The 21,782-nt window shown below is 39.0% G+C and overlaps 1 long non-coding RNA gene across 1 annotated transcript in view; it reads right to left on the reverse strand.

Annotated features, from left to right (window-relative positions):
• Window positions 1-267: 267 nt before the first annotated feature.
• LOC127434758 (uncharacterized) overlaps window positions 268-21,782 on the reverse strand; it is a 56,221-nt gene continuing 34,706 nt past the window's right edge. Inside the window, exons 3-4 of the long non-coding RNA XR_007896079.1 lie at window positions 8,069-8,182; window positions 268-1,826 (exon numbers count right to left, since the gene is read on the reverse strand). This is a non-coding gene — a long non-coding RNA (uncharacterized LOC127434758). The remainder of the gene's footprint in view (window positions 1,827-8,068; window positions 8,183-21,782) is intronic.

Consider the following 21,782-nt stretch of genomic DNA (forward strand, 5'->3'; position numbering starts at 1 on the left):
TGCATTTATGATGGTTTCATCTTCATATGACATAAATAATCATACATCATTATAATCAATTACAAAAGACAAATACATTAAAAAAAGCAATAAATGATCAAATAATTCATTTTAATGTCCTGAGTAAAATTTCAGGACAGAAAAAAATTAAATAATTCCCCATATGTTTTTGTTTAAACATGATGTATGAGAAGAGGAGAAATTTTAATCAGAGACCACACATTTAAGTTATGTGAGTGATTCATCAAATGGTGTTCCCTGCATTAATTTTTACTATTAAAATCCTCTTATTCATTTTAAATTTTTATTTGCATTTCTCAAGTCTCATTCACTCACCATGCATACACACTTATTTGTGCATAAAACATCTGCGTAAACAAATTTTACACAGAAATCATGATTCATCAACAAGTTTGCACTTACATTTTTTTTCTACATTAAGGATACAATTTAAAACCAACTCAAGCCACTCCTGGTGACCTTAGATACATGGAATATGTTACTTTAAGTCAAAATGTTTTTACACAGTATAGACAATGTATTATTAGAAATTGGGTACCAAGTGACAATAAGTCTTGCTTATATCAGAGTAACAAAAATCATGTGCATTATAGCTCGATCTGATGGGTACTGTATAAAAAATTATGAACAGTTGACTAATGAGAGGTTATAAACACTATCATGAGTAGTCTAGGCATATATAAAGGGTGCTTATTGTCTTTCAACAGGTTTTGAGAATGGCACACTTTGCTTTACTCAAAGATCTTGCCATGTTTACACAGCTCAAGGATACATTTGCAGATTAATTGCTGTCCAGGTGAGTTTGTGCAGAAAGCTCTTACTGTATATGGAAATGCTTTAGGCATGTGTTATGCTGTTAACTAACTGCGGGCATGAACCTCAATATGTAATATTTGTTCTACCATGAACACTTTATAAAGTTGCATGTCTTCTGTTTATCCAAGGACAGCTTCAATTCATAAACAAATAATCAGCTCAACAGGACCAAGGATCTGCTGTACTCCAGTTTTGCAGTATTTTCCTTATGGAGTCTATAAGGGATTAGCCAGATTCTTTCGAATAGGCATGTGGATTCTACCTTTTATCTTATAAACAATGTGGGCACACAAAGTTTTGATTCCTTGTTCAAGATGGCTGTCACAACACATCTGTTGAGAGTCAAGGGGTTAATCAAATTAATAAAAAATATTTTATTTTATTTAATGCTCCTAATTATTTTCACTCATCCTCCATTTACATCAAAACTGTCATGATAAGTAAATTGAGTTGCAGTGTAAATCTTTGGCACAGAATGCCTCCCGAATACTAATATTATGAAAGTTTTTTATTTTTTTTAAACAAATGGATGGGGGTATATTTGAAACACAGACATATTATCAGTAGGGCCTTTCATAAGACATTTACTTGATCACACTGAATTCAATCATGTTGTCAATAAACAGGGACATTTTCTTTTCATATACAGGATCAAAGCTGTATCTGATATCCGGTTGCTGTATATCAACATGCTTGTTTAAGATATAGAGAAATACCTGAGTAAATAGCACATGTTCCTGGTCTGAATCTGGGCATTGTTACTTGAAAGTTAAGACTCTAATAAGTCTCCCATGATCAATGATAACTGTGAGCTCTTTTCTCATTTTAAATCCAAGAGCGTACGAAGGGACTGATTGTAAACTCATTGCCTATTTCTGCTTGTCATATAGTTATACATTACAGCAGGTCACACTTCCACACACAAGAACATTGACCTTGACACTGCTGACCCCAACAGACTTCAAACACACCGCCACAGGGCCTCAGATCTGAGGAAAAACAAGGGGGGAAGTGTGGCACAAGCAAACAACACAAGTTAACTAGGAAAGAAAGGCTGATGATGAACTTTATTCATAAATCTTTGTTTCCATCAACTTTACTCGTTACAGTAATGTTGGTAATTACTACTTCATTTGATGGGTTAATTTAGGAATTTAATCTACACAATTTTCTTCATCAATAAGTAAATTCTTTTTTTATTTTATTTTTTTATCCCCTTTTCTCCCCAGTTTGGAATGCCCAATTCCCACTACTTAGTAGATCCTCGTGGTTGCGTGGTTACTCACCTCAATCCGGATGGCGGAGGACAAGTCTCAGTTGCCTCCGCTTCTGAGACAGTCAATCCGCACATCTTATCACGTGGCTCGGTCATGACACCGCGGAGACTCCCAGCACGTGGAGGCTCATGCTACTCTCTGCGATCCACACACAAATTACCAAGTGCCCCATTGAGTGCGAGAACCACTAATCGCAAACACGAGGAGGTTACCCCATGTGACTCTACCCTCCCTAGCAACCAGGCCAATTTGGCTGGTTAGGAGACCTGGCTGGAGTAACTCAGCACACCCTGGATTCGAACTCCAGGGGTGATAGTCAGCATCAATACTCGCTGAGCTACCCAGGCCCTCCAATAAGTAAATTCTTAAATACATTTTCCAGGTTCAATACAAGTTCAGCTAAATCCACAGCATTTGTGGCATAATATTCATTACCACAAAAAAATAATTTTGACTTGTGTTTATTTTTAAAAATCAAAAATCACCGGCACCTACAATGGAAGTGAATTGGGCAATCCATAAACTTTGAAATACACACTGTTTCAAAAATATAGCCATAAGACATAAACAATATGCATGTACACATGATTTTATTGTAAAAAAACAAAACAAAATCAGGAATTTATCAGAGTAACAGCAGTGCGATAAATTATATATAAAAATAACATAATTAATCATGTCCCAGGACCGTATAAGGGATATTCCTAAGTTTCAAACTACATTAAACTTCACACAGCAACCTAAAAACGGTATGTTTTTGATGCGAAGCAGCCAAAGTGAGATGCTCCAAAAGCATCCATCTGACACAGGTGTATTTTGATGCGTACTTAAACAAGCCCTTATAATAAATCTCTCTCAGACAGATTTATGAATTCACTTGCAAAATGTATCGCTGTGGACTGTAGGCCAATGATTGGCTTATCATGGTGAATATGGTGAAAAAACAATATATTAAATTCTAAAGCCAATTTTTATGTTGTCTTATCAATGCTTTACTCATTTACCACAATAACGTAATTGATTTTAATTATCAGAATTATTTTTTTTTAATATATATATATATATATATATATATATATACAATTATTTAATCATTATATATTGAATTATTGCTATTTGAGTGGCTTTCTAAGCAAATATTTATATATGTGATTAATTGTGATTAATTCGATTAATTAATCGGCATACCATGTGTGGTGATGTTGCCGTGGCCAAGTGACGTCTGTGGAGAGCGAGGCTGGGAGAGGAAGAATGGTAAGGATTGACACCTGTGGGAAAACAGCTGTTTGTGTTTAAAGTGAGAGCTGGAGAGAGATAAAGGAGCAGCCAGAGCCGCAGTAGGGGGAGAGAGTGTGATTCTGATTGTGCTGAAAAGCCATTCGTGTTTGTGTTACACTGAAAGAGTGTTGTAAATAAAAAGACTCATGTTGGATTGTTTATGCGGCTCCCATTTCCTCCTTAATAAAGAGAGCAAGAGATCTGTCACAGTGGTGCCGAAACCTGGGATTGTTTGGAGGAAGGAAATGTCGTCATGGAGACATCGCCACTGGCCGAAGTCGTCAAGACCCTCGCCAGCATCCACTAGGCTCAACATCAGGCCCTGCTTGAGCTACGCATGGAACAGGAGCAGTGGTTCCAGTCACTGGTCCAGGGTCATGCAGAGGACCGGCAGGTGTTACGGAGCTTAGTACCCCAGGAGGGGTCTTCTACCACGAACCCAGCCATGACTACAGCCACTCTCCCAGCCACGCTCACTAAGATGGGACCGCAAGATGACCCTGAGGCCTACATCGAGCTGCTTGAGTGGATAGCCGAAGCGTGAAAGTTGCCAATCACCCAGTGGGTGGTCCGCCTATTGCCGCTGCTGACTGGGGAAGCCCAACACACGGCCCATTAACTTCTGGTCGACAACCTCCTGGTGTATGAGGATTTGAAGAGAGCTATCTTGCAGCAGGTCGGCCGCAGCCCAGAGCAGCATCACCAGCACTTCCATTCATTGATGCTTGTAGAGCATGTCCGCCCATTCGCCTTCTCCCAACAGCTCTGTGACACCTGCCGGAGGTGGCTTCTGGATGGACAATGCGACGTCGAGGCTGTAATAGATCTGGTGGTACTGGAACAGTTCATCACCCGCCTACCGAAAGGGACAGCGGAGTGGGTCCAATGCCACTGTCCAGCGTCACTGGATGAGGTGGTCCAGTTGGCTGAGGACCATATGGCGGCATATTCGAGGGCCTCTCTCTCTCCTCCCTCCCCCTCTCCTTCCCCTTGTCCTGTTCCTATTACCCAGAAACAAGGAATTCCTACCCCAAAACAGGTTCCCCGGTCCAGTGGGCCGTTCAACTCACCAGTTTTCCCTAACCCTCTCCGCTCTCCCCCACAGGTTGGTGAATTCGCTGCCGCAGGTGTGGGAGTGAAGTCTGGGCTGGTCTGTTGGAGCTGCGGGGAACCTGGGCATTTCCAGAAATGATGCCCCGCGATGGAGGTGGAGACATTGGTCCGGATCCCCGATGCGCCTGATCGAGCAAGAGCACACCAGATACCTGTGAGTATTAAGGGGGTACATACCAAGACTTGGTGGATTCAGGTTGTAATCAAACCTCCATTCACCAAAGCTTGGTTCAGTCCGAGGCTTTGGATAAAAACTGGCAGGAGGAAGGTATGGTGTGTGCACAGTGATATACAAGATTACCCTTTAGTGACGGTCATTATTCAATTTCAGGGACAAAAATCCTGTTGAGGCTGCGGTTAGTCCCTGCCTCTCCCATCCACTAATTTTGGGTATGAATTGGCTGGAATTTACAACTTTATTGAGGGGGATTTGTGTGGATGGTTCCTGTAACAAAGTGTATCGGTGTGCAATGTGCGATTTGCTGGCTGGGGAGGCAGTGCCAGGGCCGTCTACGTTGGCTCCACATCAGGATGATGTAAGGAAGGGGGAAGCCATGCCCTTAGAGGATTCCCTGCTGGGGATTTCCCTCTGGAGCAGACGTGAGACGAGACCCTTAGGCATGCCTTTGACCAAGTGAAAGTGATTGATGTTCAACGCCTCCAGCCAGACATTGCACTCTCATACCCGTATTTTTCTGTTATTAAGGATCGGTTGTATTGAGTGATGCAGGACACTCAGACAAAGGAGGATACAACCCAACTGTTAATACCAAAGAGCCGTCGGGAAATGCTATTCCAGATGGCTCATCATAATCTGATGGCGAGTCACTTAGGGCATGAAAAAACACTAAACCGTCTGATGGCCCATTTCCATTGGCCGAGCATTCACAGGGATATTCGCAAGTGGTGTTCGGCATGCTATGAATGTCAGCTGGTGAATCCGGTAATCACCCCAAAAGCACCACTGTGCCCCCTTCCATTGATTGAGGTCCCCTTCAAAAGAACTGGCATGGACCTGAGAGCAAAACTCCACATAGTGGAGCAATTAACACAAGAGAATTTGCTCCAGGCTCAAGAACGTCAAAGCCAGCTGTATAATAGGGGTTCTCAACTATGGGAATTTACACCGGGAGATAAAGTCCTTGTATTGCTCCCCACATTGAGCTCTAAATTACTCGCCAAGTGGCAAGGACCCTTTAAGTTCACATGACGAGTTGGGGAAGTCGATTATGAGGTTAAAGAAATGGATAGAGGTGGAGCATGTCAGATTTACCACCTCAATCTCCTTAAACCATGGAGAGAGGTGGTTCCCATGACTTTGGTGACTGTGGTTCTGGAGAGGGAGGAGCTTGAACTTAAAAGTTAACTTCAGTGAACTTAAAAGCCACTGATCAAGTCACTCTGGTCACTTGTGGAGACCACCTCTTACCGTCACAAGCCACGGAGGTTGCCAGGTTGCAAGGAGAATTCTCCGACATGTTCTCACCTCCTGGTCGTTCGAATCTCATAGAACACCATATCGAAATGACCCCGGGTAGTGGTATGCAGTCGTCCCTACCGATTACCCGAGCACAAAAAAGAAGTGGTTCGGGAAGAATTAAAGGCCATGCTATATATGGGGTATAGAGAAGAATCCCACAGTGACTGGGCCAGCCTGGTGGTGCTGGTTCTGAAGAGCGACAGCTCGGTCCAGTTCTGTGTGGATTAAAGAAAAGTCAATGCGGTGTCTAAATTTGATACGTACCCAATGCCTCGGACTGATGAAATGCTCGATCGATTAGGCGCGGCTCACTTTTATTCAACACTGGATTTAACTAAGGGATACTGGCAGATCTCCCATGTCCCGTGAAAAGACGGCATTTTCCACACCGTTCGGATTACACCTATTTGTGATGCTTCCATTCGGTTTGTTTGGGGCCCCGGCTACGTTTCAGCGGCTCATGGACCAAATCCTCAGACTGCACACTGCTTACTATCTGGATGATATCATTATTTACAGTAATGATTGGCAGCGGCACCTGCAGCATCTGAGGGCTGTCCTGAGGTCATTGAGATGAGTGGGACTCACAGCAAACCCAAAGAAGAGCACAATTTGGCAGGTGGAAGGTATCTGGGCTTTCACTTGGGTCACGGGCAGGTGCAGCCCCAAATTGATAAAACCACAGCGATTGCAGCCTGCCCGAGACCTAAGACCAAAAAGGAGGTGAGACAGTTCCTGGGGCTGGCTGGCTATTATCGTAGGTTTGTGCCTAATTATTCGACCGTCACCAGCCCGCTGACTGATATCACTAAAAAGGAGGCACCAGATCCGGTCCAGTGGAAGGAGCCGTGTCAGCAGGTGTTCATAAGGGTGAAAGCTGCACTTTGCAGCGGGCCGTTATTGCACTCTCCTGACTACACTCTCCCTTTTATCTTGCAGATGGACGCGTTGGACAGGGTTGGGAGCGGTACTGTCCCAGATGGTGGAGGGGCAAGATCGCCCCGTGCTGTATATTAGTTGAAAACTCTCTCTAAGGGAGACTACGTACAGCACGATAGAGAAAACCCTCTGTTTGGACCACACTCTGCTCCAGTGGCTCCATCGCATGAAGGATGCCAATGCGTGGATCACCCATTGGTATCTAGCTCTCCAGCCTTTTAAGTTTGAGGTGGTCCACAGGTCGGGGGCACAGATAGCTGTGGCGGATTTCCTCTCTAGAAACCTGGGGGGAGTATGCCTGAGTCAGGCGATGGGGGTATGTGGTGATGTGGGCGTGGCCGAGTGACATCTGTGGAGAGCGAGGCCAGGAAAGGAAGAAAGGTAAGGTTTGACACCTGTGGGAAATTATCTCTAACAGCTTTTTGTGTTTACAGTAAGAGCTGGAGAGAGATAAAGGAGCAGCCAGAGTCAAAGGAGGGGGAGAGAGATGCACAAAGTTGACTGTGTGTGATTCTGATTGTGCTGAAAAGCCATTGTGTGTTACACTGAAAGAGTGTCACGTTGGATTGTTATCTGGCTCCCGCTTCCTCCTTAATAAAGAGAGCAAGAGATCTGTCACACCATGTAATTAATTAAATAAAAAAATATAATCAATTTACAGCCCTAGTTTACACGCATAATGTTTAAATCTTGAGGCTATATTTTTGAAACATATTTTATTGCTTATGATCTTTTCCCATTCACTTCCATTGTAAGTACCTTAATGGAATCACAAGTTTTGCTTTTTTAAATAAGCAAGGGACAGTTCGAATAATTTTTTTTTATTACCACAAAGTCTGTTGATTGAGTTTAATTTGTATTGAACCTGGATACATATGGTCAGATACAATGCAATTAACTTTTGAAGAATGTTCATGTTTCTAATCTGATTAGTACTTATTTAAGGGTGCTTTTTTGTCCTTTTAGGAACATCACATTGTGAACATTATTCAAAATAAATCTTCAAAGAAAATTTTCATTCTTTTACAGTTTTATCTAAAATTGTGTAAACATTTGAAAGTAAATTTAAAGTACATGGTTATCTCATCAGTTTAAAGAAATCATTTGTTTCATTTGCAAGGTTGTCATGGTGAAATTCACCTACCTGGCTAGGTTCTCAGAAGATAATTTTTTGGGTTCAGTAATCTTGTAAACTTTGGCTGAGTGTTAACTTTTGTCAGCAGTCCAGCACGGCTTCTTCCTTTAATCCTTAAGCTACCTTAAAGAGTTTGAAGGGAAGAGAGAGAGAGAGAGAGAGAGAGAGAGAGAGTGGTGTCAAAGTGTAAACCTACAATCACTGCAACACCTGTTTTATGTCACTGCTGTGTGTGTGAGGGCAGCAAGGATTGAGTGCAGATTTAATTTTCTCCTGGCCCGGATCAGGGTTACTAAGACAAAGGAGACTACTTGGTAGTTCTCCATGACTGACTCACTTTTTCAGCCGTTTTCAAACAAATCAAGACCATGAGGTTGACTGAACATTCCACTTATTACATTTCCATTAGGCTGACAGAACCCATATTGCTGCATCTGAACAGCTTTGCTCAAGCATATAATGGGACAGGTGTTTAATGCAAAGCCACCCCCAGATGCTATGACCCCACTGACTGAAACATGGCCTGAACATAAGACAACATTGACTTCCCACCACAAATCACTTCATGTGTTCATGTGTGACAAACATGTCTGGATCGGCATGACCAATTATTAGGATTGAAGATCTGTAACCCTAACAGTGATCTTTTAGTACTGACTCTGAGTTGATGACTGTGTTCTGCCTTTAGTAGGGGAGTGATTTGTGAAATTGTATTGATTTTATTAGGTATTTGGCAGAAGCTTTAAATACAACTTACAATGCATCCAGGGTACACATTTCATCAGAATGTATTCCATGGAAATTGGACACATAACACTGGCATTGCAAGTGGCATGCTTTACCAGTTGTGCTACATTAAAAATGTAAAACAGGTCAGGATCTGAAAACCTGTCAGATTTTCAGAAAACAAAAAACAAAACAAAGAAACAGAAAAACTGTAATATTGTTTATCAAGTATTTCACTCATAAAAAGTTTCTTTTTAAGATTTAGGCATTTCAGTTGTATGATATATTTTGACAACCGTATTGAGCAATCTTTAAATAATGTGCATATTATGAATTCAGAATAAATGTGAAGTAATTTAATTCAAAGAAAAGAGGAGTATGCACTTTAAATGCTTGTCTTTAAAGAAAAAAGAAAAAAAAATCATACATTTTAAACAAAACAGTTCTGTCTTTTAAGTTTTTTGCTGTTGTTTCCACTATAGGGGAATTCCATGAGAATAATTAACATATCTCATGTGACAACACTTTTAAATTCACCCAAAAATGAAAATTCTGTCATCATTTACTCACCCCATTGTGTTCCAATTGTTCCAATTCCATTGTGTAGATGGTAGGCAGAATGTTAGCCTAGATTAAATGATAGAGAATGGTGACCAGTGGCTAACTTTCAGCCTAACATCTACTTCTGAGGTTTGGAACAACATGGGGGTGATTAAATGACTATAGGATTTTCATTTTTGGCTGAACTATCTTTTAAGGAAGCAAAAAGTAAGCACAATCTGACCATCCATGGTGTATGTGAAAAGACATTGGGAAAGACAAGGATCCAGATTGGGTGTAGAAAGTGCCCCTGTTTGTAATCACAGCACACTTTACTGTATTTTAAAATGTCAGAGTTATGCATATTACAAGTTACTAACATTAATCACTGAATAATAACAATATTAATACGTAATTGCAAGCAGCTCCATAAAATAGTGCCTGTTAACAAGTTAACATTACTGGAGAATCCATTTCAAATTCTGAAGATGAGAAGCATTATAAAATACAGAAAACTCATGAAGCACAATCAAGTTTCTTAAGTCTACTCAAACCTTAAGTTTACAGAAGCAGTGTACCATAGCACACTGCATACTAACTAGCAGTTCATTTTACATCCTGAAACAGGTTTAACCTGCATGACTCATTCCATAAACGGTCTCCATAGAGCAACCGTTCAAACAGGAAACATAACAGAACTTCTCAGCATCTCCATTCTTATCTTCCCACTTCACTCCTTTTCCTACACCTTCTCCCATGAACTGCTTCCAATGTCCCCATGTGAGAAGTTCATCATATTGTGCACACATAAGATTAGGCTACATAATGAGGGAAGTATATGCATAGAACGCTTCTTTGTGGTTATAAAGCATTAATAACAAGATACATTAGTGTATATTACACCTGTATAACACAAGATCATGCCAGCATTAGAAGTAAGGCCATTTTGTTTCTGATTTTGAAATTATGGTACATTAAAGTGAAGAGAAACATTTGATTACAAAAAATAAATACAATTAAAATTGAAGATTGTTTGAGCTAAACACAATAACATTTACATAATATTGTTATATTTGGTCAAATCTAAAACATCCAACAGCCCTGTAGGGAAGCTGACATATAAAATGCCCATATATATTTTTTTTATAAAAATACTACTAATAAACTACTACTACAAATAACAATAATAATGTACATCAATGTACAGCAGAATATAGTGCAGATGGATAGCAGTTTTTCACCATTTTAATCTGTTTTAATAATTTAAAACAGTCCTACGGTATGACAAATGAATTTTTAATAGTGCAAATATTCCATGTAGTCTTTCAATTAATATTAAGTCATACAATTTGCATGTTTAAGCTGAAACTTGAACTTGAAAAAGTTCTGTGTGAGTGAGTGTGTCTAATCAACAATCAAATTCACAATAACGTTAAATGCAGGGAATTTTTTTGGCTTTTCTATCTTTTGTGGTCAGTTTCAATTCATTTTATTTCCAGTGGCTTGGGACATCCCCCAGACTAACACAGCAGGCGGCTGTCAACTCACATAGACACATACTGTATAGTTTGAGTAATCATCAGTCAAATGGAGAAGAAGGGGAGAGCCCTGCTTGTTACAGATTACAGAGAAGTTGCTCAGAGAACATACAAGATTCAAGTGGGAATCTGTATGAGTCTTCACAATGTTCACTGCTCTACTTTCCGTTTACAGAGTCTTATTTTTACAGAGCAAATGTTTTCTAAGATTTTCGCACTATGACTGTTGTTTCCTGCAATGCAAGCATTTCTGATTAAATGTATAGCTCTAGATAGTGCCAGTAATATGGAGTATCTATAGACACTGCCTCTGAATTGATTGTATAAGCAAGCAGTGTTAGTTGTCTCTTTATGCAAGTTACCTCTCTCTACCTTTTCTCTAGAGTAGCTCTTTTCCATATAAGGACAAAAGTGTTCAACAAAAGACAAGTCATGAGAAAGGGTTTGAAATGACATAGGTGTGATTAAATGATGACAGAATTAAAATGTTTTGGGTGAACTGCACCTTTAAGTGCTTTGCTCAAAGGCACAATAACGATGTCTTGTTCACTGCTGGGATGAAACCTGCAAACTTACCAGCCTTAAGCTTTATCCACTAGGCATGTTCATCTTCACCTGTGTGTGTATGTGTGTTTATATTATGTGTGGAATTTGGATCGCACGTTCAAGCGCTCGGTGGTCTATACAATCCTCCAAACAGTAAGGATGGTGTGCAGGGGTTGGTGGGAAAGTCAGTCACCCGGTTCCACCCTCCTTATCAGGTAGACAGGTTACTCTTGAGTGGCCATCACTCACTTACCCATATCTTTATGCCCTGATATTATCTCTCTCTCTTACACACACACACACACACGCATGCTTGCACACATTCCATCTGAACCACAGCATACACAGTACACACACTGCAACCTGCTTCTGCGTGGGAGGGATGTTTTTTATAATGCTGGGTATAGATTTTATTTTACCAGAGGGAGTGAAAGTGAAAGAGAGATGTGAGTAGAATAAATAAATATACAAAATAACAAAACAAGACAAAGACAAGGCTAAATTGGCATACACAGTGTGAGAAGCATGAGAGAAAGGGAAACACAAACTAAGTGATCTGAGCAAAAACATTTTGCGGACATGTCTGCGGCAGGTAGAGCAACAGTCAAGATTTTTCTTGACCACAGGAACTACACTTTAGGGGTAATTTAAATTGGTCCTGTGGTCAGAAACAAGTAATGAATTACATGGCAGTCATGTTACTGGATCTTCTTTGCACAAGTACTCTGACAAACTAAGGAGGGCAGTGTCCTTCCATGTCATTTTAGTGGTGGCGATAGTGGGATTTTAATTTGTGTCCTGTTGAGTTTAAAATGCCACATAATTTTATTGTGCTTCTATTACCCTTTTGGCCCACATGTCGACATGCATTTCAGGACTCATATCCCGAACTGCCGCGATACGTACAATAAGCCATGTAAAAACCTTTTGGCAAAAATTTAGGTATAATAACATGATTATGATGCATTTAAAAGAGCAAATACTTCCCTCATTAGTGAGTATGAGAAGATCTGAAGAAGAGATAATGAAGGTCTTTGCGGCTAATAGAAAAACATCACACGGACAGACCAAATTCCTGTCACAGAAATTAACTATTTATTTAATCATTTTTACATTTTACTAAATCCACAAGAACTCATTTTGTGCATGATTCACAGATGTGGGAGTCATTCGAAGAAAATTCACACACTGATAGTGACTGACATGTGTGGTATGCAAAGCACACGAAAGGATGCAGAAAAATAGTTTTTGTCATCATTCTTGGAGGGCTAGCCATGCTACTGCAAACACAAACGTACGCACGCGCACACACACACATACACACAGGCAACAACAAATACACACACTCACATAATCTTCCAGTAAACCTGTGATTATGCAACCCATATCCTCTTTTTTACATCCTTGTGTTGCTCTAAGATGTAGCTTTTTTAGCATTAACTGGAAAATAAGATTGTATTTCTCAACAAACTTGAGACTGTTCTGTTAAAGTAAAAGTTTCAGACAAAGCAAAAACAAAAACAAAATTTTTTAAGCAAATGGCAAAAGACTAAAAGACACAAGATGTTTTTTGTTTTTTTAAATATATTTATGAATATATACACTGGCGGCCAAAAGTTTGGAATAATATACAGATTTTGCTCTTATGGAAAGAAATTGTTACTTTTATTCACCAAAGTGGCATTCAACTGATCACAGTGTATAGTCAGGACATTAATAACATGAAAAATTACTATTACAATTTGAAATTTTTTTTCAGAACTTCTTAAACTACTTCAAAGAGTTCTCATCAAAAAATCCTCCACGTGCACCAATGACAGCTTTGCAGATCCTTGGCATTCTAACTGCCAGTTTGTCCAGATACTCAGGTGACATTTCACCCCACGCTTCCTGTAGCGCTTGCCATAGATATGGTCTTGTCAGGCACTTCTCACGCACCTTACAGTCGAGCTTGTCCAATGTCTGTGTTTCTTTGCCCACTCTAAACTTTTCTTTTTTTTTCTGTTTCAAAAGTGTCTTTTTCTTTGCAATTCTTCCCATAAGGCCTGCATCCCGAGTCTTCTCTTTACTGTTGTACATGAAACTGGTGTTGAGCGGGTAGAATTCAATGAAGCTGTCAGCTTGAGACTCTGATGTACTTATCCTCTTGTTTAGTTGTACATCTGGCCTTCCACATCTCTTTCTGTCCTTGTTAGAGCCAGTTGTCCTTTGTCTTTGAAGACTGTAGTGTACACCTTTGTATGAAATCTTTAGTTTTTTGGCAATTTCAAGCATTGTATAGCCTTCATTCCTCAAACCACTGATCGACTGACAAGTTTCTAGAGAAAACTGTTTCTTTTTTACCATTTTTGACCTAATATTGACCTTAAGACATGCCAGTCTATTGCATATTGTGGCAACACAAAAACAAACACAAAGACAATGTTAAGCTTCATTTAACGAACCAAATAGCTTTCAACTGTGCTTGATATAATGGCAAGTGATTTTCTAGTACCAAATTAGCAATTTAGCATGATTACTCAAGGATAAGGTGTTGGAGTGATGGCTGCTGGAAATGGGGCCTGTCTAGATTTGATCAAAAATGACTTTTTCAAATAGTGATGTTGCAGTCTTTTACATCAGTAATGTTCTGACTATACTTTGTGATCAACTGAATGCCACTTTGGTGAATTAAAGTACCAATTTCCTTCCGAAACAGCAAAATATGTACATTATTCCAAACTTTTGGCCTCCAGTGTATATGTTTTCATTATGTCTTTATTGTGTTTTAATTCTGTTGTAGCCAAACCCATAGCCAGGTTAATTTGAAAATTCTCCCCTGTGAAAAAAGTCTTAATGAGTTAAGAGATCATGTTTTGTAATCACATTGCTGCATTTTTGCCAGATTGGTTTTAGAGCAGTTCCTTAGCGACATGTTTGGTATGTCCCCTTTTTTGCTATATTGACAGCATGCACTTGAGCTGAAAGACTTTTGGACCAAACTGTTTGTATAATGATTCACTTTCTCAATTACTTTCACTTAGTCTCTCACATGCTTATGGCTTAGTTTTTGATTGGTTATAAATCATTGGTAATGCCTTGATCATAGTTTATTGGTCATTTGCTACTTTATAAATTGCTGATCCTAAACTACAAAAGGTATGTCATGAATTATTGACCTTAGATGTCTTAGTATCAGCATTATTTGTAAGAAATGAACATTTTGTTGACATGTGCAATACTAGACATTTTTAAACTACAGCCTTGAGATCTGACTGTTCTCAAAGGGAAAGGGAGTGGTTGGGTCTCCTCCACAACAGCAGGACAGTCAGACACACAATTAAAGGGGATGTGAAACAATACATGAACAGAAATACAAATATCCTTGCGGTGGCATTTTCTTATGATTCCCTTGCCCAATTCGGTGTTAAAGGAATAGTTAAAAAAAAAATTTTTTTTTAAACTTGTCATCTTTTACTCACCCACTCAACTCATGTTGTCTTTTGTGGAACACAAAAGGCGATGTTAGGCAGAATGTTGACATCAGTCACCTTCCTTTTCGAACTGTTGCCCTCTGGCCAGTGCTACAGAGCACTGAGCACCTGACAGCCAGGCACAGGAACAGTTTTTTCCCTCAGGCTATCCTTCTCATGAACAGTTAAAACTGCCCCCAAATACTTTCCTTTTTGTCGATACAACCATGTGCAATATTCAATCCATCCATTCATACTTACATCTATATTTCATTTATATTTTTGTTACATATTCAACCTATTCTTCAAAACATTACATCACCTGCACATAACTGTATATCTGTATATAAAATATTCAAACAACATTATTGCTCTACTGTACACCGATCAGCCACAATATTAAAACCACATGCCTAATATTGTGTAGGTCCCCCTCGTCCCGCCAAAACAGCGCCAACCCGCATCTCAGAACAGCATTCTGAGATGCTATTCTTCTCACCACAGTTGTACAGAGCGGTTATCTGAGTTACCATAGACTTTGTCATTTTGAACCAGTCTGGCCATTCTCTGTTGACCTCTCTCATCAACAAGGCATTTACATCCACAGAACTGCCCCTCATTGGATGTTTTTTGTTTATGGCACCATTCCGAGTAAACTTTAAAGCTGCCTTTTCACTGTCTCCGACATTTGCATACGACTGTCGTATTTCTCCCCCTGGTGGCAGTCATGATGAATCGTCATTTTGTTCATAGAAGGAGTAGCTACCAATGGTTTACCTCAGAATGACATTTCTGTGTGTGATTTTGTTGAGCAGATGAATTAATTCAATAAAATTCAGGATTAATATTCACACAGTATTTATTATTAATAGTATAATTTATCATTATTACTGTTTTTATAGTTAATATTATGATAATTAACAGCAACAACAACCCTAATTCAGCAAATATGAATCAGAAATTCATAGATGTAATTTGAAATATGTAGGTTTTGTGTGTGCAGAAATAAATGACGCATGTACACATTTAATCACGTTTACTGTAATTCCAAAAGCTTTTTGTGATATCTGCAATGTAAATAATCATTTCTGACTTCTACATTATTAATTGTCCAAAATAAAAGTAGCAGGCGTTTAGAAAAAAGTTTAGGAAAAAATCTATTGATATTTCTCACTTCGCGTTGATAGTTTTGCATGAATACATCACTTCCGGTCAGGCGGTCGCATACAGTCTAGTCGTCTGTTGGTTGTCAGATGCAGTGAAAAGGTGGCTTAAAGACTGTTGTTCGTGAATATCCCAGGAGATCAGCAGTTACAGAAATACTCAAACCAGCCCGTCTGGCACCAACAATCATGCCACAGTCCAAATCACTGAGATCACATTTTTTCCCCATTCTGATGGTTGATTTGAACATTAACTGAAGCTCCTGACCCATATCTGCATGATTTTATGCACTGCACTGCTGCCACATGATTGGCTGATTAGATAATCACATAGATGATTGTTTGTGCCAGATAGGCTGGTGTGAGAATTTCTGTAACTGCTGATCTCCTGTGATTTTCACGCACAACAGTGTCTTGAATTTACTCTGAATGGTGCCAAAAACAGAAAACATCCAATGAGGGGCAGTTCTGTGGATGGAAATGCCTTGTTGATGAGAGAGGTCAGCAGAGAATGGCCAGACTGGTTTGAACTGACAAAGTCTACAGTAACTCAGATAACCAGACCTACACAATGTTAGGCAGGTGGTTTTAATGTTGTGGCTGATCGGTGTGTATTTCTAATTTTATTTATCTGTTATATCTTATTTATTATTTTTAGGTCACTATATGTATATTTAAATGTATATGTTTTTTGTATGTATATATGGTTGCATTCTCTTTGCACTGGAAGCTTCTGTCACCATGGCAAATTCCTTGTGTGTGTAAGCATACTTGGCAATAAAGCTCATTATGATTATGATTCTGATTCATTCACTTTCATTGTATGGGGAAAAAAGTGCAATGAATGTGAATGGTGACTGAGACTGTCAGTCCCTCACATTGTGGCTAACATACACTACAGGTGCATCTCAATAAATTAGAATGTCGTGGAAAAGTTCATTTATTTCAGTAATTCAACTCAAATTGTGAAACTCATGTATTAAATAAATTCAGTGCACACAGACTGAAGTAGTTTAAGTCTTTGGTTCTTTTAATTGTGATGATTCTGGCTCACATTTAAAAAAAACCTCTCAAAAAATTAGAATATGGTGACATGCCAATCAGCTAATCAACTCAAAACACCTGCAAAGGTATCCCGAGCCTTCAAAATGGTCTCTCAGTTTGGTTCACTAGGCTACACAATCATGGGGAAGACTGCTGATCTGACAGTTGTCCAGAAGACAATCATTGACACCCTTCACAAGGAGGGTAAGCCACAAACATTCATTGCCAAAGAAGCTGGCTGTTCACAGAGTGCTGTATCCAAGCATGTAAACAGAAAGTTGAGTGGAAGGAAAAAGTGTGGAAGAAAAAGATGCACAACCAACCGAGAGAACCGCAGCCTAATGAGGATTGTCAAGCAAAATCGATTCAAGAATTTGGGTGAACTTCACAAGGAATGGACTGAGGCTGGGGTCAAGGCATCAAGAGCCACCACACACAGACGTGTCAAGGAATTTGGCTACAGTTGTCGTATTCCTCTTGTTAAGCCACTCCTGAACCACAGACAATGTCAGAGGCATCTTACCTGGGCTAAGGAGAAGAAGAACTGGACTGTTGCCCAGTGGTCCAAAGTCCTCTTTTCAGATGAGAGCAAGTTTTGTATTTCATTTGGAAACCAAGGTCCTAGAGTCTGGAGGAAGGGTGGAGAAGCTCATAGCCCAAGTTGCTTGAAGTCCAGTGTTAAGTTTCCACAGTCTATGATGATTTGGGGTGCAATGTCATCTGCTGGTGTTGGTCCATTGTGTTTTTTGAAAACCAAAGTCACTGCACCCGTTTACCAAGAAATTTTGGAGCACTTCATGCTTCCTTCTGCTGACCAGCTTTTTAAAGATGCTGATTTCATTTTCCAGCAGGATTTGGCACCTGCCCACACTGCCAAAAACACCAAAAGTTGGTTAAATGACCATGGTGTTGGTGTGCTTGACTGGCCAGTAAACTCACCAGACCTGAACCCCATAGAGAATCTATGGGGTATTGTCAAGAGGAAAATGAGAAACAAGAGACCAAAAAATGCAGATGAGCTGAAGGCCACTGTCAAAGAAACCTGGGCTTCCATACCACCTCAGCAGTGCCACAAACTGATCACCTCCATGCCACGCCGAATTGAGGCAGTAATTAAAGCAAAAGGAGCCCCTACCAAGTATTGAGTACATATACAGTAAATGAACATACTTTCCAGAAGGCCAACAATTCACTAAAATGTTTTTTTTATTGGTCTTATGATGTATTCTAATTTGTTGAGATAGTGAATTGGTGGGTTTTTGTTAAATGTGAGCCAAAATCATCACAATTAAAAGAACCAAAGACTTAAACTACTTCAGTCTGTGTGCATTGAATTTATTTAATACACGAGTTTCACAATTTGAGTTGAATTACTGAAATAAATGAACTTTTCCACGACATTCTAATTTATTGAGATGCACCTGTATATGACCAAAAGTTTGTGGACACCTGAACACCAACATTCATATTAGGGGTGGGCAAAATGACTAAAATCTTGTATCAAGATATAAGTAATTTTATTTCAAGATAACGACATATATCGCGATATAGTATTTTTATTTTATTTTTATTTTTTTGCTGAAAAAAATACATAAAATAAAATAATAATAAAATAGGTAATATATAATAAATATCCATATTGTAATGCCTACAATTGGAAAATCTTGTCAGTGAATTAGATACTTTTTAAATGAAAACTACTTTCTCTTTTATAATTTTCTCTTAATTCAGAACTTAAACTTGTTTTAAATCAATCTTACCATAATACTCAATTTCACATTATTCCACATTTCAGTCTCATATATTGTTAAGCATTATTATTATTATTATTATTATTATTATTATTATAAACTTTCCTCAAGAAACTCAATATCTTGTTAAAGCAATGCAAGAAAGAAAATTATACATAATTTTAGTAAAAAAAAAAAAAAGAAAAGTAAATAACATGTCTTGCAAAAATACATTTCAAATACATTTCTAAACACACACACACACACACACACACACACACACACACACACACAAAGAGGCTGAATTAATGTGGAATGCATCTTTTGGCTTTCATAGTATTCTTTAGCGTGCTTCATTTTGAGGTGGTAATACATATTGCTTGCATTACCACGAGTGATTAACATCGAGCGATGCAGTTTGCGGATAACATTTTTCTGCTTGGCTTTTGTGAACAAACACCACAGATGTCGCACCTGTTTTAATAACAAGCTCCTCTTCATTTTCTTGACTTTTCTATCAATCGCATCAGCAATAATTCATCAATTGAGGAGGTACAGATGTGCGGTGTGGTCAAGCGCACTTTTGTCATGTTAAGTGATGATCCAAGTGTCTGGATCACAGTGACGCTGTCTCGAGTGTGTCAGTCAGGGTGGACTGCTGCATCCTCCACTGTATTTATAGTACTCAGAATTGGCCCGCAAAATCAGAATTGCGCATGCAAATTGCATTAAGCAACGAATTTGTTGGCGAGTTTGCGTCCTTGCCTGATTGCATAATTCCTTTAGTGAATTGGGTGCTAAACCAACGTGTGCAAATAACTGCCACTTTTACCAGCCACAATTAATTCCCCCATCAGTCTCACGTGAAGCCACTGATGAATACGCTCACACAGCGCACATTGATATTTACATCTTGTGATATAGCAAAATCTCAATCAATTGACACTTTATATTGCCGCCATGATATATATCGTCATATTGCCCAGCCCAATTTCATATGTGCTTGTTGAACATTTAATTAAAAAAATACCACTGTATGCTGGAGCATTAATATTCGTCTTCCCTGAAATTAATGGAATGGCCAAACATGTTAATTAAAAGGGGGTGTCCACAAAACTTTGGCCATGGTGTATCTTATTGTGTTCAACAGAAGACAGGAAGTCATACGGGTTTGGAACAACATGAGAGTGAGTATAATGACAGAATATTCATTTTAGGTGAACTACACCTTTAAGAGCTTTTGCATGCAAATAAAACAGAATGATAGCTTATCCACACAAGTACCTCAATCACTAACAAATATAATAAAAAATTCAATATAATTCATATTTTTTATTTTAGGAATACACTGAAAGACAATGACAAAAATCTCAATCAATACGTCACTCTTCACCTATTGTGCACCTATAGTGAATGTCTACCAACATGATATGTTTTGTCTAAACACAGGTGTTGCCATTCAGCTCTTGGGAATCAGCTGCTACTGTCTTTCAACACCCTGGCAGATATCATCAACCGTTCTCATTGCAGTAAGACACACACACACAGAGAGAGAGAGAGAGAGAGAGAGAGAGAGAGAGAGAGAGAGAGAGAGAGAGAGAGAGAGAGAGAGAGAGGGAAAGTTTATCGCAGAAATTACTGCTCAGACAAACATGTTCTGTCATGAAACTCACTTCAAACCGCTTGAACAGGTAGTTAAGAATCTTGCTTCTGTAACTGTATACATGATACAGCCAATGGAGATAGATTTCTAACACAAGGAAGCTGCGATGTCTGAGACAGATTTGTCCTTATTAGTTTTGTTCATACTATGGCAACCTAATATTAAAGGGATAATTCACCATCAGTTACTCACCCTCATGTTGTTATATACCCACATGACTTTGCAAAAATGAGATTTAAGAGATTTTTCTTTTTTGGGAACACTATTTATTTAATATTTAAGAGAAGCAAGGCAGTTACAGTGCAAGACTAATGGTTTGTAATGTAAAATTTCTATTCAATGGTATCACCAAGGGCCGGGCAAAATCTTTTGCCACCTGATCAAACAACGAAAATACAGCTGAACAATAAAACAAACCACTGAACCATAAAACTTCAAACTGTTCAGTATAAGAGAGAAGTGAATGGTGTTCATTTTGTTTTATTACTTTACAACCAAAAGAAATACAATAAGCCTTGTCATCTCACTCATAATCTCCAAGTATATATCGCTGTAACATGGGGGCGAGAAAGTGACTCACTGGTTAAAGGTTTAACCTACATTGTTATATCCCATGCTGTTATCCTCATTCCATTCACAACACTTTCCATTTCTTATGTAGATTTTCAGTCATCCTGGCTAGTTCTCCAAGTCAGTATTTGGAAATGACAACTATATTTACAAAGTTACTAAAACCAGAGTCAGTTTGGCTGCAGAATGCAGTTGTCAGTCTCGTTTATAACCAAATTGTATGAATGTAACCTTATTTAGCACCCTGAAACAGGACTGACAAGCGTATTCTGCTTCTGTGTGAATCTGGCCTTAGAGAGGTGAGAGAATCTGGGCCTGAAGAAGAACAGTACGTCTTGCTCAGTCTCTATTGTTCCTTAAATGGCCTGTAGGATTTAAAAATCGAGTCTCAAGTGACAAAATTCTAATGCTTTTATTTGATCAAAATTGGCCCTGCATGTGTACTGTGTATTATTTCTTGACAAGTCACTCTGTATGCCCTAAGGATATCATGCGCTTCACATTTGATCAATGACTACTCAAGAATGGAATTTACTTTACAGATCTCTGCACTTATTTGAGCAATCCCCCAACACATATTTATGCTTACAATGCAATTTCACAAGTTATACACCCTAACAATATAACCATGTGAGGTGCTGAAGAGTGTGAAAGTATTGCCACCGCTGGAGATATACTGTTGCAGAGGCATGCTAGCTGTGGGATACTCTTGGGATGGTGATGAGGTTTTGGCAGGAATGTGTAAGAAGTG

This window comes from Myxocyprinus asiaticus, chromosome 44, assembly GCF_019703515.2.
Source record: "Myxocyprinus asiaticus isolate MX2 ecotype Aquarium Trade chromosome 44, UBuf_Myxa_2, whole genome shotgun sequence".
Lineage (NCBI taxonomy): Eukaryota > Metazoa > Chordata > Actinopteri > Cypriniformes > Catostomidae > Myxocyprinus > Myxocyprinus asiaticus.